At 42.1% G+C, this 27,295-nt stretch overlaps 1 protein-coding gene across 2 annotated transcripts in view; it reads left to right on the top strand.

Annotated features, from left to right (window-relative positions):
- Nucleotides 1–27,295, top strand: part of LOC126414647 (parathyroid hormone/parathyroid hormone-related peptide receptor-like) — a 510,473-nt gene that overhangs the window by 115,135 nt on the left and 368,043 nt on the right. The gene's annotated exons all lie outside the window — the stretch shown is intronic.

Genomic DNA, 27,295 nt, shown 5'->3' on the forward strand with positions numbered 1-27,295 from the left:
TACAAAATCAGTCTGCATCTGCGCATAAAAAATGAGCCAAGATTGGTGTCATGTGACCGCTAGTTGTTATACCGAAGCTTGTGCGACAACTGCCGTAGACCGCACTGTGTGTGTAGAGTTCAAATGGTTCAAATGGCTCTGAGCACTATGGGACTTAACTTCTAAGGTCATCAGTCCCCTAGAACTTAGAACTACTTAAACCTAACTAACCTAAGGACAACACACACATCCATGCCCGTAGCGGTCGCGCGGTTCAAGACTTTAGCGCCTAGAACCGCTCGGTCACCCCGGCCGGCTTGTGTAGAGTACTACCGTCCCTCTTTACATGCACGCGCACTATAACAAGACAGGCGACTCGCAGAACAGTGCAACTTATCAACTGCTACAGCCTCTATGCAGTGGCGGAGCCAGATGCTGCCTCAGGCCGACAGCGCGGTAGCTCGCAAACACTAGCTGCCCCTGCATGTTTGCCACATTCCACATTCTCCAGAGTATAGCCCCAAAATGCATCAAATGTGAGTTGAGACCGCAGCCTTAATCACAAATCGGAAAACTGTATTTTAAGAAATATTTTTTGCGTGAGAGAAAGTGTCTAGTATTCTGTACTGGACCACAGCGTGTGGGATGCTGTCTTCACGTGTGGAGACGAATGATCAGTCCCCTGGCATGGACAGTATGAGTACGGGTCAGAAGATAAGGCAGGTCTGGTGTTGCCCTGATCCTCGCAGAGCAGCAACACCCGCAGCAACAGGTGTGCTGCAGCATGCGTGTCTCGGTCGGGCAGCACTGTATTATGTGATGGAGCCCATCACCTTCAGTGTGACTTTAATAAAACACTGCTACATGAATGTCCAGGGGAGCCACAGTCGTTGTTAAATCTATAACAAGGGAGCTATCCGTACAATTTGTTTAAAAATGGCTCTGCACCTCCACACTACAATTGGTCAGCATCAAGAGTAGAAAGAGTTGTGTTAGGAGAATGAACCTGAACTCCTCCGCAGTGTAACTGTTACATATAAAAAGTGTACTTTGTCTAAAATACTCTCTCACACAAATTGTTGGGCTATATCCACCATCTTCTTTATCCTTTTTCTAAAAACCCGTCTGGACATCCCACAGGCTTTGTAGACATCAATTTCCTATTGTATCATGTAGTATCAATAATAATAAATCATGAGCCTACAATCGTACTGCTACACATGTATGGAGACATCCAGAAACGTTCCTTTTTTTTAAATTTCGGATCATTTGACACTGGACTATGTCCACTGTAATATTATAGGTACAGATTCATAACACAAATCATAGGCAGCCATGTATGAGAGTGACATAAATCCATCATATTTTGTCACTTCGACATCTTCGATCAGCCATGTTTGATTTTGGCAGTCATACTGCGTCATAAATATACTAATTAAGAGAAGGCTACCTTGGAAAAACATCTGTCAGCCATCTTGGACAAAAATTTGACCCTAAATAAAAACTGTATAACAATGCAAGTGGTACAGAACGACTGGGGAAGAAGAGATAGACAGAGAAGGGACTGGGGGAGTGTCTAGATATTCAAGGTCAGTAGCCTAGTCAGTAGAATAACAGCCCAGCTTTTATACGTAAGGCAATTGGCATACATGAAGAACGGGAGAGGAACGTGGAGGGGGTGTCATAAACCATCCCCAACCTCTATCAAGCAGACGAAGAGGGGGTGAAAATTGGGCTCGGGCTGGTACAACCCCCATCATCAGATCTACCACAAATCTTCATGAACCTACTTTATAGAGAAGACACGCCTCCGATCTCCACAGTTTATGATGAGGCGTGGACGTATCATACTTCAGTCACTTCCTACGGATGCTCATAGCTGTAGCACACAAGCAGCAGACCATTTCCACCGTTTCCAAGATGCTCGTTCCCTGGTGCCAGTCTGTAGCAATCTGCCATTCGTCAAAGTCGATTACGTCAGACGATTCACTTGCATATCTTATCGCATTTAGAGTGATTCCACATTCGTCACTGCCCACTTAATGTACTTTCCTTACCACGTTATGTGCCTGCAACATCACCGTGCAAGGTGGGCAGTGGTCGTAGTATACTGGCCCATCAGCATTTTATGTTAATACACGATGTACTCACAGAGTGAAATTTCTTGAAACAGAGGTTACCTTATTCGTCCTCAAAGTTCAGACGTAAAGTTTCATTTTTAGTCTATCCATACTGTGGTGGTCCCATGACAAAAGCCGTAGGGATCACATTACCCAGATCTTTGCCATGAGATGCTGTACCTCTCTATGTTTTAGTCACTTTACTGAAAATTCACAGACTAAAAACTTTCAGACACGTTTGAATCTTAAATTTGAAAATTATATTTAGTATACGACAAGCACTACAGCTCATTTCTTATTTGTTTATTTTCTTATTCATCTAGGCAAATCAACTGATTCTATGACTCGACTTTTTATTTGTGCTACATTCTTTCTGTGTCTTAAATACACATTTGAGACTTATTAAATGTTATAAATACCTGACATTATCAGCTGGAGGGCGATCATGTATTCAATGTAAGGAACGCTTCAGATATGAAGTTTTTATTGTGGTGATGGCATTGTAGTGGCGACTTCTGCCACCGAATGTATCAGGATGACCAAATGTAGCGGGAAGAGGTAGAAGGCACTGTATTAAGACTCGTTGGAGCTTTCCAAATGATTTATTGTTTCCAACCACAGTGCCCTCGTACACCTCGGTCTGCGTCACAGGCCCCCACAATGCTGAGGAAGCACCCCAGCAGCCCGTGCAATGCAATGCTGTGTCGAGCCGGCCTTGTACGCCAGTGGAGTTGCGGCATCGTCAGGATGCCGGCAGCCGACTTGGCAGTCTACATCCCTGCCGACTCTGCGCTGCTCGGTGTGAGCCGCAAGCGGCCTGCTGACAACTGCAAGATGGTCCGCATCGTGTTCCCTCACTGGGTTGGCTTAGGACCCGGTGACAACAAGTGCCCGTGATCTGGAGTCCGAATCTGTGGCCCTCACCTCGGGATGCTTACGGCGTGTGTTGGAAGCCAGAAAGACTGCCCGCGGTGGCGAGCTGTGGAGTGGCCCGCCGCTGGCTGGTTATGGACCCCACGTTGGCCTCAAAGGGTCGAACCAGTAGCCTACCGTGTACTGGAATGCTGGCGCCCCATCTGCTGCTGCCTGTAGCTGGTGGTGTGGCATGCCCCGCCATCCAGGAGAGCTGCCACACTTGAATGAATCTCGTTAGAAACCCGCACCTATTTATACGCGGCTGTGCGCCTCTCTTTTGCCATACACCCCACTTCGCATCACGTACTCATAACATGCTAGGTTGGCCAGTGGGCCCCTTCTGCCTGCGACTTGCGACATGCAAAACCGCTACATAGACTCTTTCAGCAAACCTGTGGCCTCTATTGTACTTCGCAACTGTTGGTATGCCTAACTCACTGCAATCCGGCTTGCACCTGGCTGTAACTAGTGCTCAGAATATTGCACAAAATTAACATTCCCTATCCTAAGCGGTGTTGCAGCTACAGCATATAGAAACATACGAACAATGCAATGAAAACCATATCTGAAGCTTTCTTTACTAATTAAATGTGATTTTCAGGCCATCTTCAGTAGTTGCTCTATTAAATAGTTCCACTCGTTGTCTAAGTGAATCTTTTTTTGATACATAAGGAAATACAATCTCATGAGTAAAATTAAGATGCTTCGGATACGTTTAATTAACACAAGATTCTTTCTTTGTCCTTACAGTTCTAGGATCTGAAAACTTCCTTTAGAACTGCTAACAATATTTTTGGTTCTGAGGAATCTCCTTACCGGCACTTCTTTCATCTCGTAGTTTCCCACTGTTCTGATGAGACTTAATAGAAACTGTCGCATTGACATACATATTATAAGCTCGTACTGAAACAATGCCTTATTCGTCAAGAGCTGCTAGTGTGGAATTTGTTGGAACTGACAAGGAGACCGCACCTACTCCTCATGAACGATTTAGTCCTAGTTTATGGTACTGTATACGCAATGCTTGACCAGAAATGAGAGTGACAGAAATGGGAGCTCTAGGTAGTCAAGCGTCCAGAAAAAATAGTCTTGGACGAGGCAAGAGCTACTTTTGTCTGTGTGGTTTCCAGGCAGTGGTTACCACAGCTGAAAGAGTATGGAACGGTAATCAGTGGATCGCGTGTGCGAATTCCTATTCGGGAATTCTTTGCTATTTTCAGTTTTTACCTTACTTAGGCTGCAAATGAACCGAAACTACCCTCGGTATGCCGTATTTATTAATATTTTCGTAAAAAGTACGAAAGGAAAGGCTAACGACGATTACTAAAAATAAAGAAAGGTTCCTGCATAGCGACTCGACACCACGAGCCTTGGATTACTGTTCTGTACTCACTCTTCTTATTTTATTTATTTATTTCTTCCTTCTTCTGTCGTTCTGTCAACTGCTTTACAATTTTTCCTCTGCATTTCTGTGCGGACGTCGCATGACGCTTCTAAAATTCGATCGATGAAAACATCGCGCAGATTTTTCTCTTTTTTCTTTTTAAATTGTTAATACAGAGGACGGTCAGTTCGCTGAACGAACACGCTAAGCTACGGAGCCGGGCATACCCGCTGCGCTAACCGCTACCGTGAAATTATGCTAATGTAAATGGCTGACATGAAATGTATTCACAGTTGCGAATACGAAGAAACATCAGCTGTGTAAGGGAATGATACATTTCATGCATGCATGTCCGAAGGAACATTACATCATTCTTCTTAACAACACAGGCAATGAAATACTGTATAGTAACGTAAATGGCTCATGTCTCGCTCGACTCTCGCCAGAAAGTGATTTTTTTTCTAAACACTTGGACCTCTGCAGCTTCCTCTTCTGCCACTTTCATTTCTCGCCAAGACCTGTATATAACACAAATCTGAAGGAAATCGGCGGTGACGAGTAGACGCGGTTTCCTTGTTAATCAAAGGGTATGTAAAATTGTATAAATCGCAGTCAAAAGGTCAATTCATATGCTTTGCTCCGTTTTGTAATTGTACTCACGATCTGCCATTAATCTATATTCACAAGTGTTGTGGGGTACGGAGGCGGTGGGGATGGACGTTGTGACATCGACCGTTTCACTGCTCCCTTCTTTTGCTCTAAGACAACATTGAACGGTTATAGGGATGGGCATAGTCATCAATCAGCAAACCTCTCAGCCGTTTTATGTCGAGCTGTTACTTTTCCAACTATTCCTCCTGGTCCTGAGTCAATAGTCTCTAGTCTTACAAGAAATTATTAACATATCCGGCGTCGAAACTACGCCTCAGTGTGCGATTGTAATTGAATAAAATCGTTCATTTATCACACAAATGACAAACTGACCATGTCTTTGAAGGTAACAACACTGCTAAGTTCTGTATGAACCAGTTTAAAAAATGTCAAAATTGGTTTGTTTTCTTCTAGTATAATATAAAAATGATTTCATTTTCCTTACAGACATTTACAAGCTACTATGAAGAATCTGTTACCTTGATTTAGAAATGCACTTAATTACTACAGTAAATTATGTACTGTCCTCGTTTCAGAAGGATAACGCACTGTTTTGTTTAATTTATATCAATCCTACTAATACTGCTACTACAACTGTTACTACTACTACTACTACTACTACTACTACTAATACCACTATTATTAAACACTGTTTTCTTTAACTATAGTTGTTCTATTGCTAGCAGGAACGAAAATAGCAGTTTTCTTGACGGCTTCTGAAACAGAAGTATTACCATAGCGGGAATATTATATTTTAGTTACTAGAACGTTCGTCCAGAACCTCACTGAATGACAAGTATTCTTCAACTCTTATTTTCCACTCTTTTCCTGCTGGAATTTTGATGGATACGTTGGTCTTTGCCAACTCTAGCTTTTATCTTTTATGAAGTACTTTCCGTGCTCTGTTTGTGCGTTATTTCCTCCTATTTGTTTTCGACGGCCATATGAGGGTAGAGCCGTCTTCTGGACGTTTGCCGGTATAGCTGTTCTCCATGATATTGCAAAACTTGTTTACGCCATAAAAATGAAAATGGTCTGTGTTTATTGTCGTTTATTGCCCCCGTGCGTCCGCCACCGTAACAAATATCTGAAGATGCAGTAGGACAAATCTTTTGCAGATTTATGTTCATTACTTAGCCGCGCTGACAGAGGACCAGCAAAGGAACGTCCAGGACCCCCCCGCTCACCTTTCCTCCCCCCCCCCCCCCCTGTCACTCTCTCTCTCACTCGCTTTCTGTGTGTGTGTGTGTGTGTGTGTGTGTGTGTGTGTGTGTGTGTGTGTGTGCGAAAGAGAGAGAGAGAGAGAGAGCACGTGAATTTGTTCTTTTAACGCAATATTACTCGGTATGGTTCGCATCTCCTCTCTTTTCAGAAGTTAATCTCTTCAAGTCCCGGTTAGAGCACTGGACTCGCATTCTGGAGGACGACGGCCCAAACCCGCGTCCAGCTATCCTGATTTAGGTTTTCCGTAATTTCCCTAAATCGCTTCACACAAATTCCGGGATGGTTCCTTTGAAAGGGCACAGCCGATTCCTTCCCTATCCTTCCCTTCTCCCGTGGGACCGTTGACCTAGCTGTTTGGTTCTCTCCCCCCTCCCCCCCACTACACATTCTCAGATCCATCATTGCATCACATCCGATAGACGCTCAGTAGCAGTTGATAAGACAAATTCGGGACTGTTTCAACTACGAGTCCGTGCAGCAGAGCGCAGGCCATTGGCAAATCCCTTAGATTAAGGAGACGAGTAATAAGAATGGAAGTGTGTATGGCAAGATGAAACCTCGTTGGGGACCAAGCTGATCCCCGAGTATGCAGAGAGCCACAGTCAGTCCAGCACTTCCCCTCCCTGTTCGAGTTTGACAACATGTATACTGGAAGACTTTCATTTCGCCAAAGATAGTGCTGTCGGTCTTGCAAGTATCTGGACTTTAATAAATTAATTATTTTTCAGAGATTAGTTAAAACAAATGTTTTCAAAGTTTATTTTCCATCGTTACTAAGCACTTTCTTTAATCCAGAATGAGATTTTCACTCTGCAGCGGAGTGTGCGCTGATATGAAACTTCCTGGCAGATTAAAACTGTGTGCCCGACCAAGACTCGAACTCTGGACCTTTGCCTTTCGCGGGCAAGTGCTCTACCATCTGAGCTACCGAAGCACGACTCACGCCCTGTCCTCACAGCTGTACTTCTGCCAGTATCTCGTCTCCTACCTTCTAACTTTACAGAAGCTCTCCTGCGAACCTTGCAGAACTATCACTCCTGAAAGAAAGGATACTGCGGAGCCACAGCCTGGGGGATGTCTCTAGAACGGTCGGGTACACAGTTTTAATCTGCCAGGAAGTTTCGTATCAGCGCACACTCCGCTGCAGAGTGAAAATCTCATTCTGGAAACATCCCCCAGGCTGTGGCTAAGCCATGTCTCCGCAGTATCCTTTCTTTCAGGAGTGCTAGTTCTGCAAGGTTCCCAGGAGAGCTTCTGTAAAATTTGGAAGGTAGGAGACGAGACACTGGCAGAAGTAAAGCTGTGAGGACGGGGCGTGAGTCGTGCTTCGGTAGCTCAGATGGTAGAGAACTTGCCCGCGAAAGGCAAAGGTCCCGAGTTCGAGTCTCGGTCGGGCACACAGTTTTAATCTGACAGGAAGTTTCACTTTCTTTAATGTTTTCTTGGTATTTTTAAGTACTCTGGCACATGCATAATTTATAAACTGTTGTTATAAAAATACAATTTGTATGGTTACTGAATGCAAAACAAAATAAATGTATAAGAAAAAGCCTTTTCGGTAGTAATGTGTATGGAAACTCAAGCCGAGTATTTTCGTGAAAACAATCATGAAATGATTGTAGATTTTGTCAGATCCATGGGCTTCGACTGGACTCGAAAGATGACGCTGTCGACACCTGGGAAGTTAACCATTATCGTTACACTCAACCCTTGGAAAATAACACCCTTGCATAAGTTTTTTGCAAGCTAGGGAGTGGGTTCCCTACAGCGTAGTTGTGTGACTCACCCACCCTAAGTCTACGAGGCCGGACCGAGGCTGGAAGAGCAAAGCGAGGCATGAAGATTAGGGCTTAGCGCCTCGTCGACGACGAGGTCATTAACCAAAACACTAATTTGGATTTTGCAGAGAAGGGGGAAAGAAATCGGTACTTTCAGAGCAAAACCACGGAAACTTTAATCTTGATGGGCGATGTCCTCCAGAATGCGAGTCCTGTGTGCTAAGCATTGCACCAACCATTCGGTACCACGGCTGGGGAATGAGCGAGAGAGTTCAGAGATGGGTTACAAGATGCTTTCGTAACCCATGCTGAAAATTCCGCTCATGACCTGCCGAAACCTTGTATGGTTGTGCCGAGTACAATACTGCCAAACTCATGCCTGGGAATTTGGTATCAGCCTGGCTTTACTAATTTGGGCCAAACTGATTATCTTAAGAGTAGGCGTACAATTGCTGGTAGTTAACAGTGGTACTTCAGATAGACAACGCCGACTCAATTCTACCAGATTTGCTGTCCAATGGCGACAGGACGGCAGGAAATCTGTCCTAGCCACACGCTTTGTACAATGCACTGATCAATTACACATTTCTCAACGGTGCCCATGTACCGCTAACCTAATGTTCCTGGTAATTAAAATACCAGGAGAAGACCAAAGCACAGTTAACTGACAATATTCTCACGTGCTACTCAGCAGGGTGCGGGACGCTCAGACTGTGAATGTATGTCACTAAGCACCTCCTATTTGTATGTGTCGGAATACTGGTATATCTTTATGTCTGGCTGTAATACCTAAATCTCATCCTAACTTACTGCTGTAATGTTCTGTCTAGATGACGCGTTTAGACCTGCACAAATATTCGTTCTCTGTCGCAGCTTTTGAAACAATTCTTACAGGGCGAACAAAAGAACCTTTTATTGTTAATGTAGATACATAGTCATTAACATGCATTAAAGTGGGAAATCGTAAATGTGTACCAACGGCAATTTGTTATTTCATATTGTGTTACCAGTAGGATTTTATAACATACTACCTCTGTATATCCTGTGTTACATTTTCGTCTTGTTTACTCGTTTCGGTACACCACGGATGTAAAATTTGTTTCATGTCGGTATCTGTCCTTTGTTATGTATCTTCGTACCAGGGTATGACTTAAAACTTATGTATACTATGAACTGTAGCGTAACATTTCGAGTTGAGATGACTGTTTAGTCACGTTCCGAAATCCAATAAATTAAAAAAGAAATTACGCACTTCCTCAAACACAACTCGCTAAGGTCTGACAACGGAGGCAATTAACGCAATAAACACAAAATCTCAGGAGACGACCACGACTTTGCTCCAGTGATATTTCCTTGAATGCGAAACGTGACTCTGGAGGTAAATCGGATATGCTTCCCACTTGTTCAGATTTCCTCAAAGGATCCAGACGCCGGAGGCCACACCGAATGTGTTGACCAAGCATCATACTATAGAAGTAGCTGAATCTGCTCTTTATGAAACTTTTGAAATTCTCCACTCTCTGAAATGTCTTCCTCTGTGCCTCAATCTATCGTCGAGGCTGCTCAGGCAATTTTTTTTCGTTCAGATCGGAAGCAAAAGCTTCATAATACTGACGGGCTCTTTAAGAGTAAGAGTCCTTAAAATATAAATATTAATCATTCGACGTCGTGTTGTAAGGAGTACTGTTATCTTCAATGTTGTAACGTATCGACATTGTACTTCATATTTATCGCTCGCTTCTGGAACTTTCGAAGGCGAGCGTATCTTCAATGTTGTAACGTATCGACATTGTACTTCATATTTATCGCTCGTTTCTGGAACTTTCGAAGGCGAGCGCGCCTTATCTCTGAGGGAGCATTGTCTTGCTGTATAATGGCAACAACGCCACAGCAGAAGTTTTTACATGCCTTCTTGGTGTGTACAAAGTCGAGTCGTTGTTGTGTTTCAGCTAGGAGCGGTAGCGCCGAGGCACGTCGCTGATAAATCGGGATGAAGAATTTGATAGGGAGTATTATTAAGAGTCGAAAGTGTAACTTCGATTCGTAGGAGAAAGTTAATCGAGTTATTCAGTTGTTTCGAGAAAAGGCGAGCGGGATTAGTTATGAGTTGAGTTGTAGAACTATGGAAGACTACTATAAGTGAGCTCACACTACAGTAGTTTTCCTAGTAGCTTTGAGCAGTTACGATCGTACCTGTGTTACCGGTACGTTGGGTGTATTGCATACCTCTCGGGCATTACGTCGTCGTGTATGCGATCAGTGTCTTAGTAGATTCCTGTTGAAGCTAGAAGCATTGAACCGTCTATAAACTGAGGATATATAAAAGGCCAGGTAAACTACAGAACATTTTTGTTCTATATAGTTATTCCTCCTGTACGTCTCTTAAGAATAAACAGTATTTACAGCAAAACTGAAATGTGTAATTGAGATTTTATTAAAAAACAGTTGATCTGTAACGTGAAACAGAGGGATATTATACTAACAATGAAGAAAACGATACAGATTTTATCACACAGAGCTAAAAATACCATTTCTTCGTCAAAAAGGTAAATCAAAAAAAGCAAGCAAAAATACATCAAACATTACCTCAATACTTTGTCGAACTTAGTAAAATATGTTTCTGTTGTTCATAAGTGATTCGCGTTTATCAATAGTAACAGGAGACTCTTGCCTTTGAACATGACGGGGAATATTCTATTGATTACAAAATAAAACCAGTAATTATGTACATTTCTATGTGTTTCTGCAAGTAAACTGTACTTGCATCGGAAGTATTTGCGTGGATGACATAAAAGCTCATACGTCATGTGGTCAACTAATTTTTATTACTTATAAGATGCAATTTATATTCTGTAAGGATATAAAATACACAGTGGACTAAAACTGAATGATGTGTGGCTCTAAGTATATGTAAAACAAACAAAAAAAAGGGAAGTCGTCGGCCTTCACTATCTCTCTTATACATTAATTTACGTTTCTTTCCCTACAAATTCCGCCAATGTTATCGATAATCCTACCATTAAATACTCACTTATGTAGCGTACGTGCATCAAAACTAACGAACTGTAGTTCTGGTACAGCAGAACTCTAGTTATGAAATTTAAGGTTGAAACAATGTAATGTTTGTGAATCAGTAATTTTCGTGGGGAAACATATTGATAGTAGAACATAAATAAAAAGCTTATTCAATTACTGTGGAAACGCAATGTAGCAATGGTTATTTCAGTATGAATGTGAAACAAGTGTACCTGTTATCATGAGGCAGGATGGACTTGGGCATTGTTAGAGAAACGTGTTACGTGCAAAAGGGACAATAAAACAAATAATTTGACTTTTACTGTTATTATTTCAAAGCGATATTTGTCATGACTTAACTGAATAACTTATATATTTGAGGAGTATAAGAGACACGTCTTCGTATTAGGCGCATGGTCCGATTTATTTCGTAACGAAGCTCGTTCTCTATGTAGAACTCCCATACTCGAGTCCAGTAGCCGCAAAGCTTAGTCTACTATAATATAATCTAATGTATAAATTATATATAATTAATCTAATATAATATAAAAATAACTAATAGACATTACGGAACTTTATGGTGTTATTGCATACCCGATGTTGTCAGTTCGGACTGGCAGAGGTATAGTCATGCGCGGTCGCAGGTTCGAATCCTGCCTCGGGCATGGATGTGTGTGATGTCCATAGGTTCAAGTAGTTCTAAGTTCTAGGGGGCCTGATGACCTCAGATGTTAAGTCCCAAAGTGCTCAGATCCATTTGAACCATTATAGTCATGCAATGTTTCAACAAGTCAACTATTTTGGTTGGTAGTCATTTGCGTTCATGAGTTACTGTGACGTGATGCGCGTACCTGCGCTGTCAGTAGACGTATAAAGAAAAGCTTGTGCATGATGCATCCTTGATACTCACAATACTTGTCCTCGAAGGGCAACCGCTAAGTTAGACGCCACCGGGGACTGATATATAATCCTTCTGTTGATCTTTCATATAGTCCTACCTGGTCTAGTTTCAGTGGTGGAACTCTACTAGAATGTGTCGATTTGAGGGATCAGGAAAGGTTACAATACAAGTCTTCTGACAGAAAGGACAGCTGAGGTCAACACCATCTGGGGTACGAATTTCCAACATTTGCAGCTGCCTTCCAATCGTCTCCGAACAGGCAGTAGGCTAATTTTACAAGCACTGTCTGGTGATATAGCGTAGCAACTAAATCTGCTATTTGTATTATATAGACGTCTCTCACCTCTGCAGTTTGCTTAAATAACATTTTTGTTCAGCTTAACATCGTGATAATAACGACGTTCCTAAAGGCCTTGCATGATTTTAATACTGTAGGAATCACGCCTCCCGTAATGTAGCATCGTAATTTAGACTGTTTCCACTCGTAACAAAGCGAGTTGCATAGCGCACGGGGCGGGGGTGGGGGTGCGAGTGAGACAGGTGTATGTGGAATTTTTATCTGAAGCATGCAATACACTGCCCTTAACTGCAAGTCACTCGTAAACGCAACGTCGCCAGAACGTTAAGTCAGCTATCCGTTGCACTGGGAGCTGTGTATTCCCAGAACATTCTGGAAGCCTTGTGGCGTACGTAGACCGTCCATAGACCGTGTTACCGGAGGCACACCCATAGTTCTGCAGTGTCGCGTTCTGTTTTAATTAACACTTTAGTACTGAAATCGAGTTAGTTGGTCGCTGGAAGTTTATGAGGCTGTCGCCTTACAGATGTCAGCCACGAGCAGACCAGGGAAGTGCCCGACTGGCTCTCAACCTTGGCTACGTGGCGCCATTGTGACGTCACCGTTTATCTGAGTCCACTTCCTGCAGGCCCGTGGCGCTTCCGCAAAAAACAAGCGAGCAGGCGGCGCTGTGCAAAGCAATTCCACGCAGCAACCGCCTGTCTGCACACGCTGCCACGGCGGTGTGACTTGCAACGCAAGGGCGATCACTGTTCAGCAGCTAACACGCTTCCTCCGATGAGCTTAAAATTATACCTGATTACAGTTTTTTGTGAATAGATTGCTTAATTTCACTTATCATCACTGGCGAAATTGAAGCTGTGGGGACGGCTCGTGAGTTATGCTTGGGTAACTCAGTTAGCAGAGCACTTGCCCGCGAAAGGCAAATGTCCCGAGTTCGAGTGTCGGTCCGGCACACCGTTTAAATCTGTTAGGAAGTTTCACATTAGTGCACACTCCGCTGCAGAGTGAACATTTCTTTCCGGTATCATCACGTGATTCGGCTATTGCTATCATCAGATCCAAAATTTAAAACTCGTGAAAGAAAGTTCAGTCACAGCCGCAACAAAAACTGCCCCGAAGTGGAATGTTTATTGCAGCTGACGGTAACTTCACGGCTTCCATGTCTTCTACAGTGCACCCATTTGTATAACCCTTTGTATTCGAATGGCGGGGGAGGGGTAATAAAACAAAAGATGTTATAGACACGTGGAAGTCCGATTATAGGAACTCTTGGAATGCCCTTTCAGAGAACAGAAAACAGCAGATTCTGTCAGAGAAGTACTGCACGAAGGATTTACGAAATTATCACTGGTAATGCCAGCATTCTCGATTTTAAGTAATCCATCGTCATTCCTACAGTGCAACGTTGACATTCAAATTTTATATAATTTAACGCCTCCCTCTTTTCTGTTAAAATCGTTACAGTCTATAAATCTGAATATCCTCTCTATATCTGTGCACACGGTAATGCGGTGTTTTTGATCTGACACTCGTTTCGCTGGATGTTTTTCCTTATCACCCACTAGGTAAACATGACGATTTATCCATATATCTGCTCTTGAGTTCGACCAGATGGATGTTAACTCTTCTTTTCGTGGTACCAATATAAAACAGTCCACAAAGACAAGGAATTTTTTATATAACTGGTGCGCCAAAGGATGTCGTATATGTTTTCCCGATCTTAAACATTCTTTCATCCTCCCAGTTGGTCTGTCGGTAGTTTCCACACCATAATTGTTCAACACCTTCCCAATGCAACCTGTAATCTTACTAACGAACGAAAGGAAAACTTTACCCTTGGGCGGCCGTTGCTCCTTGTTAATTCCTGTTTTCCCCTAGGGCGAAGTGCTTGATATCTGTCCTTGTTAGAATAACCATTCTTCTTGAATGTCGACCGTAGATGTTCAAGATCATCTTTTAAACAAGGCAGTTCACAAATTATGTATGTCCTGTCTACCAATGTTTTTTGTCTGGGATGGTGGTTAGAATCTTTATGAAGGTAACGGTCAGTATGTTTGGCTTTCCTAATTTCTTATGGCCCTATCGGCCATGTCGGAACATGTTTACCAAGAGAGTGATCATAAAATAAAATTCAATGAGACGAGTGTCATATCTAAAACATCGCATTATCATGGGTGCATGTATAAAGAGGCTGTTCAGATTTATAAGCACTGTAATAATTTTAACAGAAAAGAGGAAGGTGTTAAATTAGACAACATTTCGATCTCAATGTTACACCGTAAGAATGACGATATATTTTTTGCAGTTGAGAATGTTGGCTTTACCAGAGATAATTTCATAGATGACGTCATGTGATGGACTGTAGTGTGCTCTACAATGCCTATATATCCGGTGCCCCCTGCCCCTTCCCAGAGTTATAGTTCCAGTTCGCCACTTTACTTCTGGAGATGTCTCCTGTAGTCGGAGATAAAATGGTACGGTATGTTTTATGCATAGACTACGATCTATCAGCCTGGAAGTTTTACGTGATATCACTACCGGTCGAGGAACCTGACATTGTATGATCTATATTTCTTCGATTTGAGGAAACCAAACGAAGAAAACGGTTGGCAACAATATCTGGTAATCTACTTGAGTTTGTGCACGGGACTACCTGATTGGCTAACTTTAATGCTAAATGAATCGGAAACAGCACAACATATCTATTTTTTTTTCTTAACATACATTTCTCAGCACGTACTCTCCTGAAACATCCATACAAGTTTCTCATCCAAAGGAACCTATTCCCTGGATCTCTTTTCGATTGACTAAAGGTGCCCTAATTTATCATCTACCACTCTTTTCAACTCGGACTTCTCATTATTTCCATAGTTCCACACATCTTCTGTTCGTGTGACACCAATGACAGCCACTGAACAATCGTTTTCTAGAACGTCCTTTATCACACAATCCTCGAAATTCAACGTGTATAACTCACTCTCAGTACTTGTCATGAACAGTTTCATATCAAAACTTATCATCATTTTACGGTAATTTATAAATCCCAGCCCTAGTTTAGCATCTAATAGGGGCGGAACAGTGAAGACGTTTGCCCACATTGCTTATGATTGCCACACGAAATCGATTCTAGCTCGTCTCTTCACTTTCATTGCTTTCCTCATTTCTTCTTCTCTCACTTTTATCTTCTACCTTGGAAATTTAGAGCATGCTTTCCCTCGTAGACATTTCTCATAAGCACTATTGCTCGTCAGGGACTGCCAGCGTCAAAAATACAATGAATTTCGTTACTGCTAATACTTACTCTAATTACAGAATAACCTGGAATCTCCACATCATCTCCCTCTCTTAATAGAACTTCTGTTAACTCTTCAAAACTAATGTACAATAATACGAGTAGCTGATAATTATTTACACTATTGCCTTTCCAGATTCCTCCAGTCAGTTCCTTGCAATACTGGTTTAACACGCACTTATTTCTTGAATTGGCCATGAGTACTTCCACAATTTCTTGTGGTGCATCACGCTTCTGTACTCTCTCATATCTCCCAAAATCAGGCCTATCACTGTAAGAGCCTCTTGGAGACCGCCAGCCTCTCTTTGACCCATTGTTCCACCTTTCACCAATCATATTCGAATGATAGCGAGAATGTCAAATTCTGCTTCCCTCCAGACAATGCTCTGAAGTTGAATTATTTCCGGCTTGCTGCACGAGGACTTTTACCTTGTTGCCGCAGCCACAGCCCAGCTCTTGTAAGAGACATCAAAATGCCCTTACATCGTTCATGCACCTCCTGGCTGTGACTTTCTTGGAGACAATGAGGCAGCTTCGTCAACCAAATTCTCACTAGCTCCGCCGGCTCATACGACAAATCAAGGTATTGATTTCACTTCATCATTTCCTTGAAATACTGTCTTGGAATACTATTATTTGATTCACTATACGCCTCCATCATGGAAATTCTTATTTTTTACCTCACCCTAAATACTCTTGCACCAGAACTCAGATAGAAATGTGTATCTGAAAGCTTGGTACATTTTACAATCTTATATGATTGCGTGGAAAGTCATCTTACAGGTGCCCACAGACGAAATTTATCTTGAACAAGGGAACGAAGACATGGGTAAAGCTTTGTCAGCTCATCAAGGCACATTTGTAGCTGTTGCTCTGCCAAGGGACAGGGCATAAGGCTTTCTTCTGGACCGAGGACAAGTCGTATTGAGGATTGTCCTCATCAAAATCAGTCAACTCGTCCAGTTCATTCGGTGTAATATGCATGGATGTCCATTTAATTTGACATAACCTTTCCTGTAATTCCTCTGTTCTGATTACTTTGAATTCGCTTCTTTCTTGTACTGAACGCAGCACTTGTAGTATTGCATCTCACATCTTGGTTGCAGTTCACAATTCATCGGGGCTCACCTAACACTCCCCGACGCTTCCTGTTTATCTCAATCTGATTCTGCCTGTATTGTAGCAGCAACTGGACTTCTGTTCCATCGCCTACTGCTATGAGTCATGTACAATCAGAACACTCACCTGTACAGACAGGAGAGAAAGTCGCTCAATGGCAGTGGCTAGCGACTCTAGTTTATCCCAAGACATCTACTTCTTGATTCGGCATTTTGCGCCTCAGTCTTTTGCCCTAGCCTCTTCTCCTAATCAGTAGTCTTCACTTTAATTTTCTTGTACAGATTGACTAACTCTGCACTTTCATTCTCTTTCCTAGGTTCTCACTCCAATTGCTGCATAATTAGCTTCTGAAAAGCTCTAGAGTCAATTCTGGATACGATGATGTTTGGTTTCGGGGGTTCAACTGCGTGGTTATCAGCGCCTGTACATATTCCCAACCTTTGATCAGTCCAATTTACCATTTTCATGAAGGATGATGAAATGATGAGGACAACGCAAACACCCAGTTATCTCGAGGCAGGTGAAAATCCCTGACCCCACTGGTATTCGAACCGGGGACCCCGTGCTCGGGAAGCGAGAACGCGACCGCGAGATCACGAGGTGCGGACAATCATGGCTATAACAGGTGAGCCAGAGCCTGGCACTGTTCACTCGGGTTCAGGGAACTCGTCCTGTACCTGCCATGCCAGTCCGTCTGGCACCTCTAGACTGCAGGCTAATCTCCTGAGAGATGTCCGGAGGGGCTCGGCCCACGCATGGCGTTTGCGTCAGTGTCTAAAACCTTCGCTCCGCCTTCTAACAATTGCATTGTGTCCACTGAAAAACTATTTCCTTCTGGGAACACGTCTCCCCCTCGCTCCCACTGCCAACCCTGTCGACACTTTCTCCATGTTAACGGTTCATGTCTGAACACCTCTTAATTTGAGACTGAATTTATTGATGGATATTCAAAACAGAAAACAAACATGACAAAACTTAGAAGGAATTCTAAATAAAAACTGTTTCACTATTTTTTTTGTCATCAATCTTCTGACTGGTTTGATGTGTCCCACCACGAATTCCTCTCCTGAGCCAATCTTTCCGCCTCAGAGGAGTAGCACTTGCAACCTACGTTCTCAGTTATTTGCTGGATGTATTCCAATCTCTGTCTTCCTCTACAGTTTTTACTCTCTACAGCTCCCTCTACTACCGATGACGTTATTCTCTAATATTTTAACAGGTGTCTCATACTTCTTATCAGTGTTCCCATATATTCCTTTACTTGCCAGTTCTGCAGAGAACCTCCTCATTCCGTACCTCGGAAGTCTACCTAATTTTCAACATTCTTCTGCCGCACCACATCTCAAATGTTTCGATTCTGTTTCGTTCCGGTTCCCCCACAGTCCGTGCTTCACTACCATCCAATGCTGTGCTTCAAACTTACATCTCAGAAATTGGCTTGATACTAGTAGACTTCTCTTGGCCAGGAATACCCTTTTTGCCAGTGCTAGATTGTCCTCCTTGATCCATCCACCATAGGTTATTTTGCTGGCTTGGACGAAGAATTACGTAACTTCATCTACTACGTGATCACCAAGCGGGATGTTAATTTTCTCACTGTCCTCATTTCTGATACTTCTCATTGCTTTCGTCTTTCTTCGATTTACTTTCAGTCCATACGCTGTACCCATTTGACGGTTCATTCCAATCAGTAGCTCCTCTACTTCTTCATCACTTTCACGAAGAATAGCAATGACATCAACGAATCTTATCACAGATATCCTTTCACTTTGCATTGTAACTCATTTTTTGAACCTTTCTTTTACACTGAAAGAGCCAAAGAAACGGGTGCACCTGCCTAATATTGAGTAGAACCCCCGTGAGCACGCAGAAGCGCCGCAACACGACCCGGCGTGGACTCGACTAATGTCTGAAGTAGTGCTGGACGGAAGTGTCTCCATGAATCCTGCAGGGCTGTCCACAAATTTGTAAGACTTTGAGGGGGTAGAAATCCCTCCTGAACAGCACGTTGCAAGGGATCCCAGATATGCTCAATAATGTTCATGTCTGGGGAGTTTTGTGGCCTGCGGAAGTGTTTAAACTCAGAAGAGTGATCCTGGAGCAACTCTGTAACAATACTGGACGTGTGGGGTGTCGCATTGTGCACCTGGAATTACCCAAGTCCTTCAGAAAGCACAATGGACAAGAATGGATGCAGGTGATCAGACACGTGCTTACGTATGTGTCAGTTGTCAGAATAGTATCTAGACGCTATAGGGGTCCCATATCTCTCCATCTGCACACGCGCCACAGCCTCCACCAACTGGAACAGTCCCCTACTGACGCGCAGGGTCCATGGATTCATGAGTTTGTCTCCATTCCCCTACACGTCCATCCGCTTTACACAATTTGAAAGGAGACTCGTCTGACCAGTAACACGTTTCCAGTCATCAACAGTCCAATGACGATGTTGAAGGGCCCAGGCAAGGCGTAAAGCTTTCTGTCGTGCAGTCATCAAGAGTACACGAGTCGCATTCGGCTCCGAAAGCCCATATCGATGATGTTCCGTTGAATGGTTCGCACGCTGACACTTGTTGATGGCCCAGCACTGAAACATGGAGCAATTTGCGGAAGGATTGTACTTCTGTCTCGCTGAACGATTGTACTCAGTCGTCGTTGGTCTCGTTCTTGAAGGATTTTTTCCGACCGCAGCTATGTCGAAAATTTGATGTTTCACCGGATTCCTGATATTCACGACACACTCTTGAAGTGGTCGTACGGGAAAATCCCCACTTCGTCGCTACCTCGGAGATGCTGTGTGCCATTGCTCGCGTGCCGACTATAACACACGATGAAAAGCACTTAAATCTTGGTGACTATAGCAGCAGTAACCGATCTAACAGAACCAGACACTCGTTGTCTTACATAACCGTTGCGGACCGTAGCGCCGTGTATCTGTATTTGACTACGCATGCCGATGCCTGTTTCTTTAGCCCTGCAGTGTATTTCCGTCATTGCCTCTTTGCTATATAGATTGAAAAGTAGGGGCGTAAGACTTCATCACTGTCTTATACCCTTTTTAATCAGTGAGCTTCGCTCTTGGTCTCCCACTCTTATTGTTTCCTCTTGGTACCTGTAGGTATTATATATTACCCGTTCTCCCCTATACCTTACCCCTATTTTCCTTACAATTTCGAACATCCTGTACCATTTGACGTTGTCGAACGCCTTTTCCAGATTGACGATCCCGTGAACGTGTCTTGAATTTTCTTCAGTGTGGCTTCCATTATCAACTGCAACGTCAGAACTGCCTCTCTGGTGCCTTTACCTTTCCTGAAGCCAAACTGATCGTCATCTAATACATTCTCAGTTTATTTCTCTATTCCTCTCTATATTCTTCTTAGACGCGTGAGCTGTTAAGCTTACTGTGCAGTAATTCTGGCACTTATCAGCTCTTGCAATCTTCGGATTTGAGTGGATGATGTTCTTCAGATGGTATGCCGCCAGACTTACAGACTTATACATTCGACACGCCCCTTCCTTCCCCCCCCCCCCCTCAGTAATTTTAAAAACTACGATGGAACGTTGTCTATCCCTTCTGCCTTATATGATCTTAAGTCATCCAAAGCTCTTTTAAATGTTGATCCTAATGCTGTATGCCCTATCTCTTCATTGCCGACTTCTGTTTATGCTTCTATCGCATTATCAGATGGTCATCCCACTGATAACGGTCTTTAGTGTACTCTTTCCACCTGTCCACTCATTCTCCTTCATTTGACAGAGGAATTTCAGTTGCACACTTAATGTTATCACCTTGCTTTTAATTTCAGCGAAGGTTGATTTGAATTTTCTACATGCTGATCCATACCTTCATACAATCATGTCTTTTTCGATTTCTACACATTTTTTGTGCAGCCATTTCATTTTAGCTTCTCTGAACTCCCTATATATTTCACTCCTGAGCGATCTGTAATTCTGTATACCTGAAACACCCTGAACATCATTGTACTTCCTTTTTTCGTCGATCAACTGAAGTATTTCTTGTGTTATCCATGGTTTGTTCTCAATTATCTTCTTTGTACTTATGTGCTTCTTTCCAAATTCTGGCTATGGCAGTTTTAGAGAGGTCCATTCTTCTTAGCTGAACTGCCTACTGAGCTATTTCTTATTGCAGTACCTATAACCTTAGAGAACTTCATACGTACCTTTCGTTCTTTAGCACTTCCGTATACCACTATTTTGCGCACTGATTCTTCCTAACTACTGCCTTGAACTTCAGCCTATTCTTCATCACCATTAAATTGTGATTTGAGTCTCTATCTGCTCTGGGTACACCTTACAATCCAGTAACTGTTTTCAGAATCTTTGCCTGGCCATGGTGAAATCTTCTAAGAAATATACCTCATTCTTTTGTGGTTCTTGAACGGAATACTCCCTATTTCTAGCTGAAATGTATTGCAGAATTCAGTTAGTCTTTCTCCTCTCACCTCTCTCTTCCGTAATACTTTCTTCCACTCCTTCCCCTACAACCCCATTCCAGTCTCCCATGACTATTAGATTTTCATCTACCTTTACGTACTGAATTACCCATTTAAAATCTTCACAATTTTTTATTGTCACATACTATTGTTGTCGGTGTTGGTTTGCCGTCGATTCTTGTAAGAGTAACGCTCTCACTGAACTGTTCACAGTAACACACTGTCTGTCCTACCCTCCTATTCGTAACGAATCCTACTCCTGTTACACCATTTTCTGCTGCTGTTGTTATTACCCTACAATCATCTGATCAGAAATCCTTGTCTTCTTCCCATTTCACTTCACTGATCCCTACTGTATCTAGATTGAGCCTTGCATTTCTCTTTCCAGGTTTTCTGGCTTCCCTACCGCGTTCAGGCTTCTGACATTCCACGCCACGACTCGTAGAACGTTATCCTTTCGTTGGTTATACAATATTTTTCTCGTGGTCACCTCCTCCCTGGAATTCGGAGATCCGAATGGGAGACTATTCCGGAATCTTTTCCCAATGGAGAGACCATCATGACACTTTTTAATTACAGACCACATGTCCTGTGGTTACACATTATGTGTGTTTAATGGAGTGTTTTCCATTCTGCAACCACATGCCGTTGATCACTGCTGATTCTTTTGCCTTTAGGGGCAGCTTCTCATCCCATGGACAAAAGAGTGCCCTGAACCTCTGTCCGCTTCAGCGCCCTTTTTTGACAAGGTCATTGACAGAGCGAGGGTGACTTCTTATGCCGGAAGTCTTCAGCCCCCAGTGTTGATGACTTTTATTCACAATTTAGCGGTGGTGGGGTTAGATCCGGGACCGAGGACGTTTTAAATACTAATCAAAAATTCTACCCCTCAATCTCAGGTGCACATTTCCCACTAATTACTTACATTGACTTTCATAAGAACTATGCTTGCACAAAGACTATACTTAATGTTTTTCCTTCGACCACTCACTGATAGTCCACCCTCCTAAAAACGCATACACATAACTGTTGTAAGTAGGCTGTTTAGGTTTCCTTTTGGTAACGCCACGTAGCGCTCTGTATGAAAATCACTATCTGTGCTGTGTGCAGTCTGTGGCTAGTTTGCATTGTTGTCCGCCATTGTAGTGTTGGGCAGCTGGATGCGAACAGCACATAGCGTTGCGCAGTTGGAGGTGAGCCGCCAGCAGTGGTGGATGTGGGGAGAGAAATGGCGTGGTTTTGAAATTTGTAAGACTCGCTGTCATGAACTGCTATCTATATTATGATTTTTCAACACTATTAAGGTAAATACATTGTTTGTTCTCTATTAAAATCTTTCATTTGCTAACTATGCCTATCAGTAGTTAGTGCCTTCCGTAGTTTGAATCTTTTATTTAGCTGGCAGTAGTGGCGCTCGCTGTATTGCAGTAGTTCAAGTAACCAAGATTTTTGTGAGGTAAGTGATTTGTGAAACGTATAGGTTAATGTTAGTCAGGGCCTCTTCTAAGGGGACGTTTCATATGGCGACCCTGCCAGGACACCTCGCTGGAATCTTCTGATTTTTTCTTGTAGTTTGTGTAATTAGTGTAGCTTTTGTTTATTGCTAGCATGTAATTGTAGAGAGAATTTCCTTTGTAGTTGTAGTTTTTCATTCATGTACAGTAACACAGTTGTAGCATGCATGTAGATTTGCACCAAGTATTTCGCAGCTGCGCTTGCAATTAATGAGATATTATTTTCAATGCTATGTTAATGTGTTCTCTTATTTTTTCTCTTCAAATTGTGCTTTTCTGTGTTATCGTGTGAAATATTGTGACAATAATGGCGTGTGAAAAACGTAACACTAGGCTCCAAAGTAAACTGAGAAATAATAGTGACGATGAGCGTAGCTTATCAGCACCACTGTGTAATGAATTAACTAATGTTCAACATAGTAATTTGGTAATTGTGCATAGGGAAATGGAGCGAGCGGCAAACAATGGTGTAGACAGTGAAACAATTAGTGAACAGGGAAGCATTATCGATTGATCGGTCAGCAACAGCCCGCCTCAGGAATCAGGAATGACAGGACACAATTTTGCAACTACTGCAAATTCAGGTTTTGGGTCCTCACCGTTTTCTCAAATAAGTCAAGACACATTTTCCGCTTGTCAAAATGTGAATGTTGCCGGTGCAACTTCACTGCCAAAAAGCACTGAGGAACATGTTTCAGACACCAGTGCATTGTTATTACAGTTAATGCAACAAATGGGACAAAGGCTACAAAAGTTAGACCCAATGGAACAAAATCTTCAAAAGTTAGACACAATGCAACAAAATCTTCAAAAGTTAGACACAACGCTTGAACAAAATCAGAAACAAATGGGACTAAATCTTCAAAAGTTAGACACAACGCTTGAACAAAATCAGAAACAAATGGGACAAAATCTTCAAAAGTTAGACACAATGGAACAAAATCTTCAAAAGTTAGACACAATGGAACAACACCAGAGACAAGCACAGCAACATTTAGACGCAATGGAACAAAATCTTCAAAAGTTAGACACCACACTTGAACAAACACGTGAAGATTTAACTACTGAGTTACATAAAATCGAATCGAAATGTCAAAAAGTCTGTAATGACGTAAAAACACAAATTTGTGAGCATTTCCAACCTATTTTTTCGCGTCATGGAAATGCATTACAGAATCACGAAGCAGCCATAAAGGAACTGCAATCTATAGCGCATGAAAATCACGACACCTTGCAAGCTAAAATTGACTCAGTTGCATCTACCGATTCGGTTAAGCAACTTGCAAAAATAAGGAAAACTTAAACGACACAGTAGATACTCTGAAAATTGGTTCAGAAAGACACATGGAGGAAATTAGTTCATTATCAGAGAAAGTATTTGAACTTTCGGATCAGCTAAATAATTTATCTACGAAAGTAGATGATAATCTGAATGACACAAAACCGGTAGTCTTTAATGACACAGAAGAGTGCGAACAAATTAGGAAATTCAAACAAAATCAGAATCAAGTTAATATGCAACACCAAAGAGAAATCCGGGAAGTACAAGATCAGTTGACACAGGTAATACAGGAATTACATATTTTAGAGGCCACTCGCGCTCCAATACAGGAAGAGGGACATAGAAATACGGAACAGCCTCAAAATAATAACTCAGGGCACTTCGGAAATTATGAAAGAAATTGGCAAGGTACACCGAATTTTGAAATGGAACCGCCGAAACGACGTAACAATGACAGATATGCGACTCGCCGACATGATGATTTTGACTATAAGCTGTTCATTACTACACGTAAATTTAAAACATTTAAGAATTCTGGCAACGACATTCATCCACAAGCGTGGCTCCATCAATTCTCTCATTGTTTTCCTCCCAAATGGTCATTAGAGCACAAATTAGAATTTATGTGTGGCTATTTAGAGAATGAACCAGCTGTAAGAATGCGATCGGTCATTCACGATTGTCACAGTGAAGGAGAATTTTACCATGCCTTCCTCTCAGCGTATTAGTCTCAAGCTACACAAGACCGAGTAAAACATAGCATCATAATGATGAAACATTTCGAACAATCTGAATTTTCCAGTCTTGTGAAATATTTTGAAGACATGTTGCACAAGAATCAGTATCTGTCAAACCCTTACAGCTCCTCAGAACTTATCCGCATTTGCTTAATCAAATTACCTGAACATTTACGAGATATTGTTTTGGCAGGACGCTGCAAAGGTGACATTGAAGCTTTTCAGGGACTCTTGCAAGAATTAGAAATTGACACTGACAATCACGGTACGGGAAAACAGGAGCACAACGATTACAGGTCACATCCGTCACAGTTCCGCGATGAAAGAAATAATAACTGGACACGACAAGGCTAATCTCACAACACAAATCGTGACCAAAACAGACACCATCCATATGACAACCATTGGCAGAGTAGTATTAATTACAGGGAAAGATCGCACTTCTGTAGTAATGAATATGACAGAGATAACCATAGAAACAGACAATTTGGGAACCAAAATAATTATTATCAAGGGCGACACAATAACTTTTAGACGCAACGGTCCAGCGCGCAGTTACGATTCAGGGAGAAATTCTCCACCACGTGACCGAACAAGAAAGAAACTATGGAATCTACCGACATGACGACAGACGATATGATCGTAACGACAGAGCTGAATTGCATCAGAACTGGCGGGATTCAAACAGAGCATGGCCCTCTCGACAAGGTGAACTTGTAGAAGTTAGGTCTCCAAATCCCAATAACGACGCGCGCCAACAAAGACACAATAGTCAATGACTCATACCGCAGGCAGCCACAAAACGTACTTATGAAACTGACGACGCAGCTGCCGTAGCTAGTAATTACGTAAAAATGGAAGACATTAGGGACATCTTACTCCAGGAGCACGACGTAAAACATAACAACATTGCATATCCTGTGATTCACATTACTGTAAATGACGTAAAATTTACGGCACTACTTGACTCTGGCAGTCCCATTTCAGTAATTAGTGAAACAGTCTTTAACAAATGCAACAAATCGAACGATTGCCCCACACTTCCGTTACGTAAGATTAAATTACAAGGTGCAATCTTTGGAAAAAAGTGTAGATGTACGCCAACAAACCAACTTAGAATTCTTTTGTCAAAGCCACAGCTTCTCTATGAACTTTCTTATTGTCCCATTATTGTCGACGGAAATTATATTGGGAGTAGACTTTTTTAATGAATACAAAGCAATCTTAAACTTTCATGATGCTGAAATAAGTTTAGAGAAAGAAGGTAAGTCAATAACTTCGAAATTTGAAGATTGGCTCTCAAACCATGACGAGGAAATTAATCGGCTTTACCTCCTGTTAGACAACAGTATGGAATTTTCGACGGAACTTGACACTAACAATCACTCTGCAAGTACTGACAGGGATGATATCGATGGCGCATTTGATACTGATGAGTTAATTCAGAATAAAATTCAAACAATTGAGAATTGTAATGACACTGATAGGCAAGACCTTTTTGAGATTTTACAAGCACATTCCACAGTTTTTACTCACAAAACAGGAACAATCAAGGGATTTCAATACCAATTTCGTGTTCGTGAGCATACTAAATTTTGTGTTAGACCATGCGTAATTCCGGCACATTATAGGGACTGTGTTAGAACAGAAATGCAATCTATGCTTGATGAGGGTATTATTGAGCCTGCAGTAAGCTCATACAACAATCCATTACATGTTGTTGAGAAGAAAAATGGATCGATCAGGCTTGTCTTAGATTCGAGACAAATCAATACTATCATCATTCCTGAAACAGACAGGCCGCAAACGTTGGAAGAACTTCTTCAAAATATTAATGGTGTAAAAGTGTTGTCTTCTATTGATCTCAGATCCAGCTTTTATCAGATCGAACTTCATCCAGAATGTAGAAAATACACAGCTTTCCTTTGTTCGGCGTTTGTTATCAGTTTCGGAAACTTCCTTTTGGTTTGAAGATTTCTTCGGCAGCATTCATTCGCGGGCTAAATCCCATATTACCTGAGTTACTAAAACGTTACATCACCTTATATGTGGACGATATTCTGATAGCAGAAGCCTAATGGGAACAACACAATCGCATCCTCAACAGCGTGTTACATATTTTTGCAGAATCTGGAATTATAGTTAACTTGGAAAAGTCTGAATTCGGTAGGACAAAGGCGAAGTTTTTGGGACATATTATTTCTTCTGAAGGCATTCAGCCGGATCCTGAAAAGTTAGAAGCAATCAGAGCCATTCCAGTTCCATCCACAAAAAAACAAGTCCGCAGTTTTCTAGGTCTCGTAAATTTTTACCGTCGTTTTCTGAATATGCAAATTCTAGTTACACCAAAACTTTGTTCTCTCACTGGAAAAAATACTATTTGGAACTCGGACGAACAAGCACAGTTGGAATTCAATTCTTTGAAAGAAGCGTTACTTAACGCGCCAATACTAGCTCATCCAGATCTGTCACAAGATTTCTGCCTTAGCACGGATTCTTCTAAAGTCGGTCTTGGTGCCCATTTATCTCAAGAAGCCATAGAAAATGACACTACTGTTCAGAAAACCATTGCTTTTGCTAGCCGAGTGCTAACAAAATCTGAAAAAAATTATTCCGTTACTGAATT

Source organism: Schistocerca serialis, chromosome 1 (assembly GCF_023864345.2).
Source record: "Schistocerca serialis cubense isolate TAMUIC-IGC-003099 chromosome 1, iqSchSeri2.2, whole genome shotgun sequence".
Taxonomy (NCBI): Eukaryota; Metazoa; Arthropoda; class Insecta; order Orthoptera; family Acrididae; genus Schistocerca; species Schistocerca serialis.